The 21,360-nt window shown below is 37.8% G+C and overlaps 1 protein-coding gene across 1 annotated transcript in view; it reads right to left on the bottom strand.

Moving 5' to 3' along the window:
- Positions 1 to 21,360, bottom strand: part of LOC149089127 (zinc finger MIZ domain-containing protein 1-like) — a 205,807-nt gene that overhangs the window by 164,181 nt on the left and 20,266 nt on the right. The window lies entirely within an intron of this gene.

Genomic DNA, 21,360 nt, shown 5'->3' with positions numbered 1-21,360 from the left:
AGGAAAGAAAGGAAGCTATGCCAGATCGATACCGGCAAAATCAAGGAGAGGAAAAAAAAAACAAACTGCAAAGAAAGATCGCTGCTGCTCAACCCCAGAGCTTCTACCTCTTCAGCCTTTTCTAGCTTTTCACTACAGGAGCTTATTTAGGGAAAAAATTCTTTTCTAACTTGAATCGGGAAGGGGAAAAAAAAACGCCCACACACATTTCAGTCTTCACAGGGGACTATAGACCTAAATGTATTATACAGCAGTGAAGACTCAGTGATCCGAACTTCTCGAGACTTTGGTGGTTCCGGTTGTTGCATCTAGTGTCCATTATTTAGCGCCCACGTGGCGTGGTGGTAAGATGCTCGTCTACCACAGGGAAGGTTGCTGTCACGGTCCCAGGTTCAAATCCGAGGGAGGATACAGATATTTTCCCTAACGAGCTTGAGGCGACCACCGATAGACAGCGCCTTCATTACCAACCCATCTCATTAATGGAAGTAAATTGTAATATAGAGATATGGCTAGCGTTGGTGTTAGGTGAAGTAGTGTCCATTATTTCATAAATGTTCAGGCAAAACATTGGGTTCTTTTAAGCACTTTTGTTCATATTTTTCTTTAAAAGATCGTCCGTAAAGCAAAGTATAGTATTACACATTATACAAGGGTGGATACTATCGATCGCCCAATAATGAAACACGTGATTCCTCGTGAAAAACTAATACAGAAAAGTGTTTTCAGTTTTTTTTGATTGGACCAATAATTATGGGGTTGTAACGCTTTAAAAATCGATTGTCACGTACAAATCCTGCCTAATTCACCAAACGTACCCCCACGGTATAACTTGGCAGAAAAACAATTCTGTTAACTCTGAGAGAAATCAAGCAAACTAAAAATGTACAAACTAATTTTTTTTTCTTCCACTTTCCTTCAAAGATTTGACGAAAATCACCACATTTCGGCAAAAAAAGTTGATTTTGGGAAAACAATTCTTCAAAATGGACTTATTTGGCTAAACTTTATAAATCCGGTGATAAATTTACCAATATAGTGGGCGTAAATGCCAATTAATGGCGTAATAACAAAATTATAGCATCACTCTATACTAAGAGAAAAAGATCCAATCGTAGTAAGAGCAATAACCTAAACGTGGCTTCTATAATGGGATTGAATATTTCAGTTCATTTTCAATTAACTGCAACCTCTTGCAGGAGGAAAGATTTACTTTCGTTGGATATTTGGCCCGTAACTGGCCGTTAAAAAACGGATGCGTCACAACTACAAAGCGTTATTAACTCCCGAAATATCTTTTCGGGTTCACCTCAGCATAATATCAAGAAAATAACTGTTTTCTTGATATCTTGGGTTGAGAAAAAGCCATCCATCTGTCTCTCTAAAACAGGCCCACCTGGGGGCCATTTCCTGAAGTTAAGAGAGACTACTAATGTCTCTACTTCAGCGCCTCACGCCACAGTGGGTGAAATAAGGAAGGCAGGGTTGCGTCTCCAGTGGTGTAGATGGTAGTCTGCTTACCCGATATGCAAGAGGGCCTGGGTTCGAGTCCCGGCGGAGACGTGATGACTTCTTTCCGAGTTCACCTCAGCATAACATCCGGAATATAACTGTTTCCTTGATATCTCGAAATATTCATCCGATCTTAAAACGGAAAACATTTTTCTGCATTAGTTTTTCACAGTGAATCACTTGTGTAATTATTGGGCGGACGATAGTATCAACAACCCTGTGTACTGGAATTCCGTTAACTGATTCGCCCATCATTTATGCATATAATTTCTTCAATCTCTTCATATGCTAAAAAAATTTGTTATTCAGACGCGTAGACGGTGAAAAAAAAATTGCCGGGCCCCTCCCAAAAAAATATATATAATTACTCCCCGAGTTACGAACAGAAATAATTTGGCAGTCTTGATTACAAAAATTGTACAGGCAATGTAATGGAATACAAAATTTAGATGTTTAGAGAAAAATAATATTCTATTACACTCATTTTCATACGTGAAATGCATATGAAAACAGGGCCGCAACCGAGGGGAGCGAGCAGCGGGTCACAAATTTCACCCTCTAACCTCTCCTCCAACACAACAAACCCTCTAACCTCTCCTCCAACACAACAAACCCTCTAACCTCTCCTCCAACACAACAAACCCTCTAACCTCTCCTCCAACACAACAAGGGAACGCCAAAATGCGTGTTTGCCCCAGCTGACTAAGCATCCTGTTGCGGTCCTGATTGGAAATATTGGGAGGGCTCAAAAATATTGGTGGGAAGAGGCCTCAAACCCAATGTTTCCAAAATTTTATAAATATTGGGGGGTACCAATACAAGTTTACGCATATGCTTTTTTGTAATTTCTTCACTGATTGTAACAGCTACTTTACCGCACACAATGCCGGTAATATCGCCATACGGCAATTTCCTACCATTGGAGTTGGGTGGGAATTGGGGTTGAAAAATGAATGTTCCCCCCCCCCCGAATAATGCAAGTTTCATGGGGGGGGGGGAGAGGAGAATTAAAATGTTCAGTAATATTTTCCATACCAGAAGAAAAAAAAAATTTTTTTTAAAGATTGCGGCCCCCCTAAATTTGATGGCCCGGTGCGACAGCACCTGGTCGATCCCATGTACCACGCAATTGAAACTCGCTTATTTTCCCATCAAATAGCTAAAACCTTGAAATAGATTTATATTAAATGTCCTCCCTTCAGTCTAACAAGCAACGCCGAGATTTACAATTACACCAAACAATGAAAACTATACAGGGTGCCCTGTAAGTACTAGCACGGCCTTTATCTCATCAACCGTCCTAGTCTTAGTGTATGATTTCGATTTTAAAACTGCTCAAGAGGCGTTCAAAAATTACCCCGTACAAGTTTTTAGAGTGAAAATACAGTGTGTAACAAAATAAGAAAAATCTAAATTTTTATACCGTCCCCCTGTGCCTCCTGATAGAAACATGGAACTTTTTTTTGTTAACAAGTGCAATATTCACAAAGATATTCGAATGCGAAGAACGGAGGAAATTCGGGAAAGAACTGCGTTAAATGCGGGTAAAACGGTTTTTCCACATTTAACGCTGTGCCTTAACAATTCCCTTCGTTTTTCGCACTTGAATATCTGTGAATATTGCACTTAGAAACATGTCCTTCCCCCCATCAGGAGAGATAGGGCAACAACTTTCCAATTGTAAGTTCGAGTACGGGGAGGGACGTATAAAAATTTATATTTTTTAATTTTGTTACACACTGTATTTTCACTCTAAAAACTGGTACAGGGTAATTTTTGAACGCCTCTTGAGCAGTTTTAAAATCGAAATCATACACTAAGACGGACGGTTGAGATAAAGGCCGTGCTAGCACTTACAGGGCACCCTGTATAAAATCTAAGCAAAGAAGCACAATGAAAAGATCAGATCAGATCAGAAAAAGATATACTTAGGAAGATCACGAGGTTAATCATTTTGCTCAATAAGGGATTACTCGTTCACAGTAATTATAAATAACAGCTAGAAATTACTCCCAATCAATTATGCAAATAAATATTATTACTCCCAATCAATCCACCTCGGTCCACATCTACGGCCAATTCCAAACACGATAAATGGGAGTTTTGTTTCTCTTTAAGTAATTATCTGCCAAAGACCATTAAAGTTCTGTTTCTGTGTGTGTTTTTTATATAGAGTTTATCGATGTGAGAAAAATAAGTGTATGTCACCTCTCTCTCTCAATATGTCACCCTTTCCTTCATTTTTCAAACAAAATCTTCATTTCTCTTCCAACATCTATGCCAGAGTGAGTGTCACTACATATTAGTTTAACCATTCCTCAACGGCGCAGACTTGTAGAATCGGAAACCTGCGTGCATTATGTTCGTACCAATAGAGAAGACACAATAAAAGTTATCGCTGAAAAGGAGAACTTTTTTTTGCCTCCAAATGGACATAAGAAAATATTATAACATTTTACAACTCCAACATAGACTGTTATTCCGTCCGGGAAAGTGAAGCCGGGTTTTCTTCCTGCAGCGTGAGGGTGGAAATTGGTCTTGAAAATTGAAATTTAAGTTTTTTTTTACCAATCCTCACCCTCACGCGACGCAGAAAACCTGCTCCTAGAAAAAACCCGTCTTGACCGGAACGTAATGACGACATAGACCGTTGTCCCAATTATAGAACTCACGATTGAAGCTGTTTAAAATGGCATAGCAACGACATATGTTGGTTTCTGCAAAAACTGACTTGAGGAACGTGAAACAGAAGCTATTGGAACGTTATTCAGTCAAAAAATCGATTTCGCAAAAAATGTAACATAGACCACATTCAGCCGAACGCTTTAATTATTACTACTCCGAAGTCACAACCCTTTCCTATTTCGATATTATCTCTTCAGTCATTGGGTTTTCATTCCAAAACTTTATAAACACATATGCTGTATGTGCTATCAATGTATCTTTTGATCTGTGACGAGCGCCAAATCCGCAAATTGCCAAACGTTATCCGAGAGGCCATTTCAAGAAGATAAGAAGTTCTTAACTTCAAGACATATATATAAGGAAGACTCAACTTTCGTTAACTTTTATCACGATCCGAACATTCTGATAGAAAAGGACAAATGGAGAAGGGTTTCTTCCAACAGGCAGCGCTGTGCACTGTTATCCTACGCAAGAAGGTTGAGTAGTAGACCCATACCACCCATCGCAAGCTCAGCTCCATACACACACACACACATATTCCCGACGGTCTCCACCCCATGCATGCAAAGAGGCTCATCACATCTCAAGGTATCCATTTCTCCCCTTCCTGAGATGGTGAACCATACTCAAAGCGCATACAGCTTTTATACTTGGAGACTATTTTCTCATCACGCTGTTCAGAGAGAGGGCGAGCGAGCAAGGAAAATATATCAGATGAAGGAACTCATGGGGAGGAAACTGCTAAGAGAAGGGAACCAAAGCAATTCCATCTATCTCTCGGGGGGAAGCTGAGAGTCATACCACGAGCCAGAGCGAGAAAATCGCCTACGGATCCCGAAAATCTTTTAAAATGGAGACTCGGATGCCGTGGGGGGTTTGGTAGAAGTATAAGTGGGAAAAGAGTGTGTGTGTGGGGGTGAAAAGGAGACAGTGTGAAAGGATGAGGAAACGAAAGGAGAAAAATGATAAGCTCCAGAGTAAACGGGAAGATATAATATATGCACGTGGAAAAATTATGAGCGATTGTCTGTCATCTGAAAACCGGTAGGTTTTTAGATTTGAAAATGTGAATTACTTAATACAGTCAATATTCCAGATATAAGGAAATTTTTATTCGAGAATTTGCATCTATAAGGTCACGGTATTTATTACAAGCCAATTAGCGTGAACACAACCATCCAAGGTCCTGTAATTATTACTGCTTAGAAAAAAAAGCGACATAAGCTTACAGTAGAAGTTTGTTATAACCCCCGATTCGGGATCCGAACTACGCATCTCTACGATTCATGAAGAAATTTCTTACATGTGTAAACCAGGGCTGGACAAATCGCAAATAATTCTAGGCGCCAAGAAAAAAATTTACCGGAAGAAAAAGGTCCAAAATCATAGACTTAAGATATAAATAGACCGCGCACGCTATTCATAAAACTTGTCGAACGTGAAGAAAAGATGAGCAGTATTGTCGGGGAAAGAACAGGTTCTGCGCTATTACATTTGGCGCGTTTTCGCAGAAGCTAGGATGTTGCTGTAACGAAATTTGACTCAATTCGATCAAGTTGATGAAAACTTTCCTTCATTTTTTCAATGAATTTCACTCATTTTTATGTGAAATATTTAGAGAGTATCAGATTTGAAAAAATAAATTCTATAAAATAAACAAATATTGGAAAACGGAACAACGTATATGTTGTAAAGCCTAATTCATTTATATTTTTAAATATTCTCTTCATTCACTTTGTCGCTTTTAATTTCGAAAATTTATTTATACTAGAGGTTATTAAAACAAAAATATATCTTTCCAGAACATTACAATTACTCTATATACTCATAATTAATGTATAATTAATTATAATGCATCATATTATGTTATATAATGTAACACATTCACACTCATACCATATTCAGTCATGAAATAATATTCAAACAATAAGAAAAAGTTTCATTTCTAACATTCCTGAAAAACCTTTTATAACCTCATCACACAAAACTGTAAACACTTACATAATATTTCAGGATTAAAATAGATTTTACTGAAGAAAATTACAGAATCTCATCAATTTCTCTAAATTATAAGAATTAAAATTCCATGTAGAGTATATATGTAATAATTTAAAGTGTGTATATATATATATATATATATATATATATAATATTTTAGGATATAATATTTCATATATATAATATAATATTTACACACGTCACATATATATATATATATATATATATATATATATATATATATATATATATATATATATATATATGTATATATATATATATATATATATGTATGTCACATATATATATGTCATATATATATATATATATGACATATGTAATCTCTTCGCTCCAAAAGTATGCATATGTTAATCTTAATTTAAGGTATTAAATCGTTTTTAGAATGATTCTTTTTCAAGATAACATCTGAGGTACACAATATATGACTTCAGGTCTTAGTACAGATATTGACTCAAAAAATCAATTGAATAATTAATTTTCTTGTTTGAAGCGGCAATTTCACATACAACAAACATAAATTAATGAATAAAAAAATTTCTTTTCTGTAATAGTTTTATCTCAGGTGTGAAGAGGGGTAAAAATACTATTATTTTTAGAGGTTGTTATGCACTTTTATGCAAAACTGCAATTGTCTAGAGGGGGGGGGGGAGAGTTTTCCTCACATTCTATTTAAATAGAATATTTTTCATAAATTTCTCCTCCTGAAAAGCATATTTTCCTCCAAGTTGAGCAAAAGTCGAATGAACTCACTAGCTCGCCAAATCTCGCCAAATCTTGCGGAGACGTATATTTCAGTTAAAACTTCATAAAACTCACAATTTCAATCATTTATTGCCAAAAATTCTATTAAAACATTTAATAATGATTCATGACATTTGAATTTTACCAAAACTTGGAACTTTAATTGAATTAAATCCAAAATGGAGTCGTTAAAAACTGAGATTACGTCAGAAATCCATTGCATCGTCAATTTAATATTCCAATTTTTAATTTATAAGAAGGGAAATAAGCAAAAAAGTATTCCCTTGTGAAAGGATACTGGTCCCCCTTTCCTAAACCGCTCAGAACATCCGAAAGCTGCGCAAGTGTTGGCCATTCTAATCAAAAATAAGACAGCGCGTGTAGATCGTCATAGGAGTAGCCATAAGGAAAGCATTGCCAGCGAGATTCCCTGACCAGCCTTTCGACCGGAGTCACGTGACTCCGGATCTTTGCTTCACATTGTAACCCCTCGCGCGCACTCTATAGTATTATTACTCTGTGTCCAAAATAATGCTTCTTTTAACTTTTTCAGGGGCATAGTAACCCTCTTTCATGTTGGCAAATATGCTGTTATAAATTCCAAAATTTTTGTGCTACTCCTAGCCTGCAATTTACTATAACTACAAAAAGAAAATTTTAGGCACCATGGCGACCCGGCACCTGGGATGTGTCTAGCCCTGGTGTAAACATAAGAGGATAGTAATATTAGAGGATTTTAATTATCCGGGCATCGATTGGGAGAACCTATCGGCTAGAGATCTATATGAGAGAGATTTTCCTTAAGCTGGGGTGCTCAATAATTTTTTATATAAGCAAGTATCAGAAGCTATTGGGGTACTTATATTTTTAATTTGACTCTCACTGTTTCCGAAGATCTTGTTGAACATGTTTCGGTTGGAGACAACTTTTCTTCCAGTGATCATCGGGTTGGTAGCTTTGTTTGTAGTTTCTTCCAGGATAAATTTATTAAAAGAATGGTTCCTTATTTTCGAAGAACCAACTTCGAACTTCTGAGGAAAAGATTTGTGGTAATTTTCAAAGACCAGTTGGAATCATTAGGGGTAAGTATAGGAAGAAATCAGGACAAAACTCTCCTCTGTTTTGCATGATGTCATACCCTTTGTTCATAAAAAGCGAGCTTGTTCATCGCACCCCCTTCTGGTTCACGGATAACCTGCGTAATCTTTATCTCGAAAATAGAAGGACATTCAGAGAATACAAAAGTGGAAGAGGTGGCCTGCCATCATTTACTGAAAAAGAAGGGCGTTGAAGAAAATGATAAGGGATAGTGAAAAAAAAAGTTGAATCCAGATTGGCAGATAACATTGGTTTTGACCCAAAATCATTTTTAGGCATACGTCAATAATTGATAATCTAATCCTAAAGAGATGGTTGGGCTCCCTCTCGATATGAGAGTCTAGAATAGAGAGCAATGTAGTGCTTTCAATGACTTTTTCGTGTCAGTGTTTAATAGTGAAGGCGATATCCAAAGTAGGGTGTGTCATGAGGTAATAAAGTCCTCAACGAAATTCGAATGGAAGATGTGGAAGTCCTAAAACTTATAAAAAATATAGGTACAAGCAAAGCACCGGGACCGGATATTTTTTCCAGGGGGCCCTTTGGGAATGTGCTAATGAACTTTTGGGGCCAGTTGCACAGATTTACAGAAGTAGTGTTGCTGAGGATATGGTCCCAGGGGATTGAAGCTTGGTAATGTGGTTCCAAAATTTTAAAATAGTAGACAAACCGTGTCGAATTGTCGTCCAGTGGGTTTGACGAGCTTTCACTCGAAAAGTTTGGAAATTATTATCAAACGGAAATTGGTGACGCTGGCAAACGAAAATAATTATATAGGCGCGATACGTTTTGTCGGAAAAACAGCATGGGTTTAGGAAGAGAAAGTCGTATTTTGCTTTTATGATCACGTGATTAAGGCTTTGGGGAAAAGCAAAAACGTCAACGTTATTTTTCTTGATTTCTAAACTGCGTTCGATTGGGTCCAACATGGTAAACTCTTGAAGCGTTTACATGAGATTGGGATAGGAGGTAACAATTTGAAAGTGGATAGAATAGTGCTTGCTTGATAGGTCACAGCGGTCTATGGTGAACGGGGAATTTTCTGATTAGACAGGTGTTAAAAGTTGAGTCTCTCAAGGAAGTGTCATTGGTCCAATTCTTTTTTCACTTTTTATCGATAAGCTCGATCAAGGTATTCGTGGGATTGCCAGCGAATTCGCCGATAACGTGAAGCTAATGGGGTAGTCGGAAGTCAAAGCGATAGGGAGAGGCAACGAACTTGATTGCAGCATGGGCTAACGATTGGAGCATGATTTTCAGTGTTAACAAGTTAATGCATAGTCGCTCATTTCGGTTCGAACAACCCACGTTTCACTTACGAGTTGAATGGTGGTGTTATTCTCGTTGCAAATGTGATACTGATTTAGGAGCCAGCGGCTTAGGGTGGGCGGGCGCGCGCGTGCACACACACACAATGCTCGGTTTTATTTTCAAAAAGGATTGGAGTATGTCGCAAGGATTTGGAGACCATACTTACAGAGTGACATTGACTTGGTTGAAGGGAGTGCAGAAAAGAGCCACGCGTGCTCTTGATGGCACACTGGGCTTTAGCTATGAAAAGAAACTTGATTTTTTTGAATATGTTCACATTGAAAGAGCACAGGTGTCGGGAGGGTGATGTAACGTGTAGATAAAATAATATGAATTTTTTCCTCTATAACTAATCAATATTAATTAATTAATCAAACATTTTTCGATTTTCACAGCATATTCCCGACACTTTAAATGTCGTCAATTCAGATGTCGTAAATGATTTACGTTAATTTGACTTACTCTAAAATTTCTAATGAGGGAGTCAATATCTGTCTCGTCAGGTTTGATTTGTACACTGTCATCTTATGTTCATACAATCCTCAGCACCAAAGCCGTATCACTAGGATTTTTGTGGGTGGGGGGGGGGGGGACATGATTTTGCTGCCCCGACCACCACTGTATAATTTGATTTTACAACGGTGTTTTTGTTCCCACCTAAAATAGGCCACCCCCCCCCCCAAAAATTTTGCCGCCAGGGCAATTGTCTTCTAGCCTCTGGCTAATTCCGGTCTTGCTCAGCACTGCGATCACGGAAAGCAGCTTGCATACAATTTTGTAGGTCTTGCATATCATTCGGAAATCTAACTCTTACACTAATTTCTCCCATAGAAAAACTTACTTTTCCGAAAAATTATTACAATTTCAGAAAGTAACTGCTCCTCTACATGTGGATTTGTAAAACTACAGCATCAAATACGAAAACGGTTTTTGCTAATCTAAGTAGAACTCACACTAGCAAGCAAAAATTGCAAAAAAAAAAACCAAAGAAAAATTCCACAGAGCACTTCAACATTTTGTATAATCCTTTGGTCGTTTGTTTCATTTTGTTTATCCTTTGGTCTATTATCTGCCTCAAGCCGGGATTACACTATAAAAGTTTGTTAAAAGTTCTTTTATAAAAGTGGAAAAATGTAACCAATAAGAGCATCGGTAACATTCTAGCAAATGCAATCGATCACTTTATTGGTTGTATTTTTCGAGTTTTATAAATGAACTTTTATAGTGTAATCCCGGCCTCATTGACCCTTGTTCAGTTCTGAAAAGACAACTTAGAAAAGATACAAGAGTAAAAAACAATAGTGGAAACATCAACTCCACTTTTGAGTCGATCACTTTTAAGAATCACAATCGGAGTACTAGCATGAAATCAAGGAGTTTGCATATTGATATGATATACCAAAATATGGTATATAACAACTTTTCGTATATTTTTGTACCGCTTTCCTGTGTTAAGTTGTTTTTATTTATATAACGAAAACAAGTCCCGACCCAACTTGTACGGCAGAAATCACTGTTTAGTGATATATTAGGTTAGTGATTAATCAGTTTAATAGTTGGTCTTGGTGAATTTAGTGATACCATAAGCTGGGTTTGGTTTGGTTTTTGAAGTCGAATAACCGGGACTCTGGTTCGTCCACATGCACACGGATGTGGACGAGCCCAGGAAAATAAATGTCAATGACATCTACGGGTGGATCTTGTGTGTTTCGGCGTATTCTCAGTCCCAAAGAGATTGCAGCTGAGCTGGGGTGTGGGCACTGTAATGAACTCGCATCGCGAGGAATTGGGGGGGTCAGTTGAAGTTGGTCTCATGTGATTTCTCAATTTCAAGGAACCAATAAGAACCGCTTTCACGGCAGATCTTCAATGCGATAATTCAAGAAACTGCACTACCCATTTCCAATATGGAAGAAAGATGAAAGCACTTCTCAAACCCGGAACATGCACAGAGCTCCGACGTTGAGGTCACGGATATTACGCACAGAAAACTATCTGGCACGCACCGATCCCTTCAAGAATATTCACGAGGTGCATGTACAGTGTAGTGGTTCCAACTTGAACGAAATCGGTAGCTATAGTGTGAAAACGTTTTACGTCCAGGAACTCCCCAATATGATTTATGCAATAATTTTCCTCTTTCCGAAATTGAGAAATTCCAGGATCAGCTAAAAAAAAAAGAAGGTCCAGAATTTTGGAAGAACGTTCACACTGATAATGTACAACTCATGTGATTCCACCTTGAAGCTTCGAAGATTTTGTTGTCCCGCGTTTCCAACTAATATACCCTTCATCCAATGAGCATTGTATGAGGGATACGGGGGGGGGGGTCTAGGAAAGTACCGAGCAACATCATATATAGTGTGCATAATATATACACTTTTTTTAAAAGGCCTAACAAGCTACCTCCCTGAAGAGAACTTGAAAAAAGCTGAGAGAAGAAGTGATGGACGGAGTGTAGAGTAATAAAGGTGCCAGCGTGGATGACGAGGCCCTTCCTTTCACGACCATCTACTTTCCGAGACCCTCCTGAGGAAAACAAACTGAGAAACCTCCACTTGATCCAAATACTGCAGAAAAGAATTTAAAAAAAAAAACAGTAATATATTACGCATAGGGTAACAGCAAGGTGAGTGCGCTCATGTGCATTTAAGGGGGGGGGGCGAGGTTACTTGTGGGGTTTTTTTAATCACAACCACGGGGAACTTCAGTTCAAGGACAAGATCGGGGTCATCATAAGAAGGCGAATTTGTAGAAATGGGAGCGACAAAAAAAATGTTTCGCTAGTTTTCTTTTTTTTTCCCCTCTACCTGTTTGATGCATCTGTACAGGCTTACATGACATAACATGCGTTCATGGGTGACAGAAACGTAACATTACGCACTGCTAATACCATATCAGCAAAAAAAATATAGAATAGTAATGACTCGAGGCAAAATCAACTTATCAACGAATGATTTTGGTACCGAGAATACCATTCGAGGTGGACCAAGATGAAAAATAGAGACAAAAAGCGGGGTGTATAAATTAAAGGATTTACGGACAATTCTCTGCCACACAGTTCATTGAAAGAAAAATTATTCACCACTAATATTCACTGATAAACAATCAACGGAAAATTCACCGACAACAGTTCGGCAACTCGTGAGTGAGTGGATAACCAAGTGAGCGAGACAATCAGTGAGTGAGTGAATAAGCGGCAGTGTGACTTACCGAATGAACACATTTGCTCACCCACGACGTATCGAACTATTGTTGGTGAATTCTCCTTTAGGTGAATTACGTGGCGATTGAATTGTTGGCGGTGTATTTCCCGGAAACAAATCACAGTGATACGTAAGATTTTTTTTTTTACTCTCATGTGCGTGTTTTATCAAATACAGTCGATGATAATTTATTCCGGTATCACTTCGTTAGCTGAAAATTGATTTCCCATAGGTTATCATGGAAAATCGTTTAATTCGTTTTAAGGAGGCCCAAAATTTGAAGATACGGTTTATAAAACACTAAAAACAACTTTGAAAACTGACCGGAGCAAGGCAAATACCCGAAATTGGCAAAAAACTGTCGGGCAACAATGGTTTTTAGGCCTCAACAATCACTTTCGGAACGTTTACTTTGGTTACCGTGGTTCCCTAGCAAAGCGTTTCAGATGTGTATATGCCTTTACAATGGTTTTTAATTTCTTTAACGCTGCCAGTGTATGTATAATAGTTTATGCCTTTATAATGGTTTTTGCCACTTTTTCAATCCTCCCAGTAATGAGAGCTTTCTGAATAGATGCCATAATCATTATCAGCATCACTTTGAGGGTGAGGCAAAGGATGATCCCCAGATGTGTATATCAGATGTATTTCAGATGTGTATATGCCTTTACAATGGTTTGTCATTTCTTCAACGCTGTCAGCAAATGTATAATATTTATGCCTTTATAATGGTTTGCCATATTTTCAATACTGTCAGTAATGAGGTTTTTTGAATGACGTCGTAATCATCATCAGCATCGCTTTGGTGGTCAGGAAAAGGGTGATCCTCATAGAAATCAGTGTTAAAATTGCCGCTTTTAATGTAGGAATGCGGAAATTTGGTGGGGTTTTCTGTCACATCAATAATTTTAAAAATTGTATAGAATTCTCGATTTTTGAAATATTGAGTTCGCTTAGAGATATACGAAGCCCAGGAGATTAAATATGAAGTAATTATCCGGACCTATACTTTTGGATTGGATATCCATGCAATAACATTGATTTCAACTTTTTATTTATATCTTCTCAAGCATGAATATTAATGTCTCCGTATTGTCTTTTAATATTCAACTGCATAAATTCATGTAGTTTAGGATGTTTTAAAATTAATTATGGGCCCGTAAAGTACATCGAAGAAATTCCACAGCTTCAATTAAGCATTTTTGAAAGCTGAAACAGGCAGATGGATAACTTAAAGTTCGGGGGGGGGGGGGATCGAAATACTTAGCGCCCATTAAGAAAGGGAAAAAAAATATATTCTTTTCTATGTTTCTTTAAATCTAGATTTGTTTATTTCATGAAGTCGCCATATTGGTTAACTTAGACACAGTTTGCATGTCCCTCAAAGAAAGAGGGAGCTATCACGTGATCCAAACAGCCTCATTGAAGAAAACCCGGTCAGCGCCGGGTATTATAGCTAGTTTAATATATTAGTGTGATTATATGATCCGTATTTTACGTGTAATTCCCATAATTTTGGCCGTTCCAACTTTTTTCAGAATGGAGGGTTCCTCTTTCCTGTACTTTCAACGAGGCGAACTTGAGTTTTTACTTCAATTCGACTTGCAGCAGTGCTTCATTTACCGCCAATGGCAATCTTTCGTAGATAGTTGGCGATGTCCAGTGTGGATCCTAATTTACCGCATTTTTATCGGAGAAATATGGTTAGCCTAGGTGGATATCGTGTTGTGTACGTTAATAATATTCTATTGGAACAACTTTCGCTGGACGGATGGAACCAGCACATTCTATAGATAGAAGGCCTCCGCAGTGTGTTTGTGACGTCAGTAACTAGTCCATTTTCCCTCAGAATATTCAGGGGAAAAAATTCCCTGCTCGTGCGTGTATCATCGTTGTGAGGAAAAGAAATGATCAGGATTGGCGATTTCTTTGCCCCACGCCCAATTACTATGCGATATTTGTGAGCCAATCAGGAGGATTCTATGCCAAAATAAGAAGAAACGAAATAGGATGCTGTGTTTCAAAATGTGGCAAACTTGCTAGGTAGTCTGAATGACGTTAATGGCAAACAGTGCAGAGGCCTTCTATCTCTAGGGGGTGCTGATGGAACCCCATGGTGGGCCGAAACTTGTGCACCTCTATCCTAGAATATTCAGACAATTCAGCTTGATACCAAGTCTTGCACTGAAAACACAATGCAATTTATCTCTAACCTTAGAGGCTTTTCACACGGAGCGGATGCGGGTCCGGAAGAAGTTTTAACAATTAGAATATACTGCGCCTTTCAGACGAGCCGAAAAATCTCCGCACCTAGGAAAAATGTTCATGCGGGTCCGGACGTCGTCCGCATGTGTCAAAACCTAAGTGCGGGCTCCGCATCCGCACATAGAAGTTTTGACAATAGGTTTATTCGGAGCTATTCAGACGATGCGGATGCAGAGCGAATTCGTCCGCATCTTTGGCTACTTTTTGAAGGTGATTTTTCACGGATTTTTTTTAATTATTTGCCATAAATACCCTTAAAAACACCATATGATGGTCCCTGCTCATTAATATAATGTACCTACATACGTCTATCCCTCCGTTTCCTTCTGAGATGGAAATATAGCAACTTTAACTGCCTCTTGTCCATATTTCACAATTTTATATAATAAAACCTGCCAACAACGGCCACTGACGGGACCAAAATTATAAGCCGTTCTGTTCATTACGAATATTTAATTGACTACATACTTTAATAACTTTTAAATTTAATTAAAAAAATTTTTAAATTATTTAAAAAATTAAATATTTGAAATATTATTTTAAATATTTATTATTTTTTTTAATTTTTAATCTTTTAATTTTTTTAAACTTTAAAAAAAAATTACTTTTATTAAACAACGTTATCCACGTACGGCGTTCACTCAGGGCCGGATTAAGACGATTGCAGGCCCTAAGCACTTGAATATTTTTGGTGGTTCCCCCGATACATACAAGTTTATTTTACTCGATATTCAGTCTATAAACTTAAAAAAATGAAATTTTACATTTCAGAAGTGAGACTAATCTAAGGATGGGATTTCACTCTAAAAGGTTTATGAAAGTTATTTTATAAAACTTGAAAAAAGCAACTAATAAATTGCAAATGCAACCGATAAATTTATTAGTTGCTTTTTTAAAAGAATTATTATAAAATTTTTATTGTGTAATCCGGACTTAAGGCCGGGATTATACTATAAAGTTCTGTAAAAGATATTTTATAAAAGTGGAAATCGGTTGCATTCAACCGGTGATCTTAATGGTTGAATTTTTCACGTTTTATCAAAGAGCTTTTACAAAACTTTTATAGTGTAATCCCGGCCTAAGGCTGGTATTACACTATAAAACTTTGATAAAAATTCTTTTATAAAACTTGAAAAATGTAACCATTAAACACATCTGTTACATTCGAGCGAACTGATCCACCTATTGGTTGCATTTTTCAAGTTTTATAAACGAACTTTTATAAAACTTGATTTGAAAACGGGATTAAACTATAAAAGTTTTATAAAAGTTCGTTTATAAAACTTTTATAGTTTAATCCCGGCCTAAGACAGAATTGTGATGTTAATATTTCTAAGCACAGACATTTTGAAAGTCTCCATCCCTCCCCTTTTTTTCTACTTGCAAATTCTTTGATATTTCCTGATTTTTTTTTTTTTTTCGGAACATCGAATGTTTTGGATGTTTTTGGATTGGATTTTTCGAATATTGGATGTTTTTAGAATTTTTCTTTCATATTTTTCCGAAAAGACAGACTTTTTTTCAAAATTTTTTGAACATATTTTAAGACATTTTCTTCCATCGACTACTTGTGAGGATCGGAATGAAGATATCTTTAGACCCATATTCTACGGGGTTCTAGACTAAACCACCAAAGAATGCTTCTAGGCTGCCTATGGGCACTGAATCAGGGGTGAAGGAGAAAAATAATTACAAAAATTGTGAAAAAATACTTTTTATGCGCGAATTTCAACCTAAAGATGCGGGCGAAACACCCGCATCCGCTCCGTGTGAAAGGGGCCTAAATCATTGATTTTTCATGAAATGGCTAAAAAGCTTTCTCAAAGAGAAATAGAGGTACTATATCTGAAAAGTAATTCTGAGATGGACATAAATTAATCGGGCTCGAGTGACATTAGTTATGATATAATGATGATTGGGGCAAAAATTCAACTCACAACGCGCCGTGTTATGCTAGCGTGTGGGCGTGCATCCACATCAACAAAAACATTCATTAACCGAGGCTGAAAAACCGCGAAAAAAATCTTACTTAGCCGAAATACAGGGTGGGCAAAAAGTCCGTAAAAACTTCAAAAATTCATAAAAACCGGAAAAATAACCGAAATAAAAAACGGTTTGCAGGATTAGCATCGCTAGGTCACGGGCATTTTTTTTTTTAAGACTGGGAAAAAAACAAAAAAAACAGCCGATAGGTGGAGCTGACGTACACAAGTCAAAGAAAAGATACGCAAATAACGAACAGAATGCCTCCAAATTGTTTATTACAGCAGTATGTGTTCCACACATTGCAGGCGAGTCACAAATCCAGCAACGGCAGAGTGCAGCAGATCCACATACACGGTTTACAACGGTGAACTGATTGTGGATTAGGAGCGCAATTCCTTATAACCGTCTCATTTGCATATTTCCACCGAAGTCGTTCGTACCAGCGCCACCTATCGGCTGTTTTTTGTTATTTATTTTCCTGCCAAAAAAATCCCATGACAACTGTTGACAAAAAGCCCCTGCAAACCGTTTTTTATTTCGGTTATTTTTCCGGTTTTTATTCATTTTTAAAGTTTCTACGGACTTTTTGCCCGCCCTGTATAATTGTATCAATTTGCATCTGATATGGAAATTCGGCACCAAAGAAACACAAAAACACAGCAAAACCCCCTCCGTTCGTCCGCTCTTAAGAAAACTAACCTTTTGGAGAGGTGGCCCCTCATTTGATAAGTAAGGTAAATCTCTTGGTAAGATAGAAGCACGATCGCTTTCAGATTATTAGAATTGCAGTGATCTCTCACTTACAAGACGATTTTCTGCACTCCCGTTCAAAGAATAATTCGATTCCACTTATGCGTCTTTTTTCTTTATTCCCTTGCACCGATGCACAAGTGCATGGGGCCCGATTTCCGTATCGGGCAACATGCGCATTTGCCCATGGCCTCGTGTTTTTTTTTTGGGGGGGGGGGGCAAATTTATATATTTTATGTATATTTTACTCAAATTTTTATAAATTCTATTTGATAAAATTTTGGGAAACCAAAGAATTTTCCCAAAATCACATCATATTATTTTCCAAAGCATCCATTACTAGCGAACCTCATTAAATATCAATTTCAATATTGTACCAATCAGTAATAGAATTTACACAGCATGTACAACACACCTATTGCAATATATAACTCCACGACAAAAATATATTTCAATATGTTAAAGTTCGATTCATCAATTTCGCACTGTTTTGACCGTAAAATGATTTATGAAACGATGACAAGAAAGTTTGCATGTTTGATCAACATGAAATCCTTAAATCTTCATGAAGATTCTGAATAAATATTTCTGGGATAGCATTCAAACATCATTGACAATATCATCAATATCATATTGTTCTAGAGAAAGATTATTCTTACTAAAAAGGATAAAATCATCGGTTCGCTCAACTCTTTTACAAGGAAAAACTGCCATCTTTAGCTTTATTGTGTATTGAAGCTGAGATAACTTGAAAATTAGATTTTGATGACATTATAAATGATTTTGCTTGTATGACAGAGCACGAAAAAAGCATTTATTGTAAGATGTGCCAAAATACGTGCTCGCCCCGGCTGACCAAGCATCTAGTTGCGGACCTGTCCATACCTAATGAGACAAATGACACAATCTCGGAGAAGACGTTCGTGTTGTGAATAAATATATAATATTATTTAATCGATTACTGCTAACCATCACAACCCGTAGACGGCAATCATCAAATTTCAGCTTTCATGTTCACGCGCGAAAGGAAAGACCCCGACCAAAGGAGGAAAAAAACGGAGTGGCACGAAAAAAAGTAAAAAACCGTATTGCGCCTGGGCAGATAAGGCAAGACGCGTATGATCCCATTAGATTTGGATTTAGTCGGTCAGTTGCTGCTGTTGCCGGAAAAGATCGTTTCGAGTGGACGATGCTATGCTCTTTTCTGCACAAAGGGGTTAGTCTTACGCGAGCACAGACAACTGCAAGTGACTTGTTTATCGCTTCAAGTCACTTCTAGTGGACGACCGGCCTCACTCTTCAAAACTTTCAAAGTTTCGAAGTTAGTTAGTTAATTTTTTTTGCATTGTTCTAAGTTGGGATTGTAGCAGCTATTTTGGAAATGGATGATCGTACATGTATTGCAGTGAAAAAAAAATTTACCTACAAAAAGTTGAAAGCTGCCCAGATCAAAGCCGAATTGCATAAGTTCACGGGAACTCTGAGCCATCTGTGCAAGATGTGTGCCACGACTGCTGACGAGTGAGAAAAAACGAATGTAAAAGACATTTCAAAAGAAAACTTGTCGATGTTAGTCCATAACACCGAAGACTTTTGGCGTCGATTTTTGACCGTGGGTAAAACATGGATTCCCCACTATGCACCAGGGGTCGAAGCAGCGGATGGAGCGTGGCAACAGCACCAAACAAGGATAAGGCTATTTTTTCTGCTGGATAAGTGATGGCCACATTTTTATGGGATTCTCAAGGCATTGTCTATATACAAATACAACGCCACAACAGGCAAAATGCCCAACGAGGTGGCTGCGAAAAAGATGCCCATAAAAATATGGATGTCATATATTTCAAAAATATAGCAACCCAATTAAAAATGCAATTAACAAAAATTGTAAACAATATATACACATGATAAAATATTATACAATGCCCATAAAGAATACTTATGGTTGTCTTATTCTAAGTATGGATAACTTCTCGATTTACTATATATAGACTACTTCCAGAAAGGTCAGACAATAATTGTAAAAAAAATTGTGCCATACTTCTAGGAAATTCGAAAGAACAGCTGCAGATGAAAAGGCCAAGATTGACGCACAAAAGAAAAGCTTCAGTTTTTTTTTTTCAGCATAAGGTTTGACTGTGCTTAGTTGTGAACCTGATGTCTACATTGCCTAATAAACGGAAATCTGGTCTGTTTGTCCGAATGAAGTTACTCCACCGACATCAAGGATGAACTCGACCTTGTTTGTAAGCCCATTACACGACTCGTTCCATGACAAGAAATTTATTTCAGTTGCGAACACTTCGCTAAAAAATATTTGAATTCACTCCCTTTTACACCCGTGAAAATAAAATAAGAATCTTATATTTTCAAGCTCGGGTTAAATCGAACATTTTATGCCATTGGCAGAAAAACACAGAACAGAGAAAGTCGAGACATTTTGAAAACGAAGGCAGATGATGGCATACAAGATGTGAAATCAAGATATATGTATTTATCAACTTTTGAAGCGCACGAACCACCTCTTACACCTGGTTTTCATGAATCCTGGCATTTTTTTTTTATGGTGCTGAGTTAAACAGGATTTTTAGCGATCACACGCATCAGCCACACAAGCGTGACGTTGAGATAGCACAAAGACACTTGAATATACACTGAATCGTTACTAATCTCAATTTTTTTTTTTCTTAGATTCTTTTTTTTTCTAATACGTTTGGTTCGGAGAATGATTGCAACTCGATTCGAAAATAAAAAGGGATAATTTCTGCCGTGAAAACAAAAAAAAAACCAATTCATCGTAGTTCAGTCGTCTAGACCAGTGGTTCTCAACTTGGGGCCCCATATGCCCCAAACCCACCCCCCTAGCGATCCTGAGATATTCTAAGGATGGATAATCAGATGAAAGGGAGGGGAGCCACGACAAGTGGTGAAGAGGGCCACAGAGAGATGTGAAGAAATAAAGTTTTCAAGTGCAATATGTTGGGGGAAAAAATATGATTACTCTCAGAATCAGTCAAAAATATCCATGGAGCAGGGGGGGGGGGCATCTAAACCCATGTGGGCATGGCTTGGGATCATGTCTGTGAGGGCCCTTCATGATGACATCTGGTATTATGATTTTTGAGTGTAAATATGTAAGCTGTTGCGGCTATTTCCAACTAAGTATGGGGCTCCAGAACATCACTTTGCCCGAGGACCCATGATGGTGAGACGGCCATGCATAGAACCTTCAAAAGAAGAGGAAGCTCATTGAACTCTAGCCCAGAGTAGGTGCGGATCTGTCGGGAGGGGCGATTGATGGTGTAGGTTCGTTGGATCGTCCAGGGGGTACAAGGGTTCGTGCAGGGTTCCGTCATAAAAATTATGTACAGAAAGTGCTCCTCGACTCAAACAGTGCTCTGCCATAAAAATTATGCACTGAAAAGGGCTCCGCGAGTCCAAAAAAGGTTGAGAACCGCTGATCTAGACTGCTGTGTGCAACGTGATGGACTCCCCAAAATACGGGTTCGATCCCAGCAGGCAGCAATAGAGGTGGTCGGCTGAGGTTGGTTTTCTAACACATGACAAATACACCTCAAACGTCATAAATACTGTATACACAACTAAGGCTCGACAAATCTTCAGAAATTTACATTCTCGAATTGATATTTCAAATGCCAGCGACGGGTATGTGGTGGGGGAAAAAATTCAGGCCGAGTAAAAATGTTTATATGCAGCGGGCATGTCAGCCCCAATTATATTCTATTTCTAATTCCTTAGGAATCACTTGGAAAATATTGTTAAGAAA

The sequence above is a fragment of the Pholcus phalangioides genome, unplaced genomic scaffold (genome assembly GCF_987345545.1).
Source record: "Pholcus phalangioides strain wild (caught in Gottingen) unplaced genomic scaffold, Ppha-v1.0 ptg000002l_1, whole genome shotgun sequence".
In the NCBI taxonomy this organism is placed as follows: domain Eukaryota; kingdom Metazoa; phylum Arthropoda; class Arachnida; order Araneae; family Pholcidae; genus Pholcus; species Pholcus phalangioides.
This window is presented reverse-complemented; position numbering and strand designations above follow the sequence as displayed.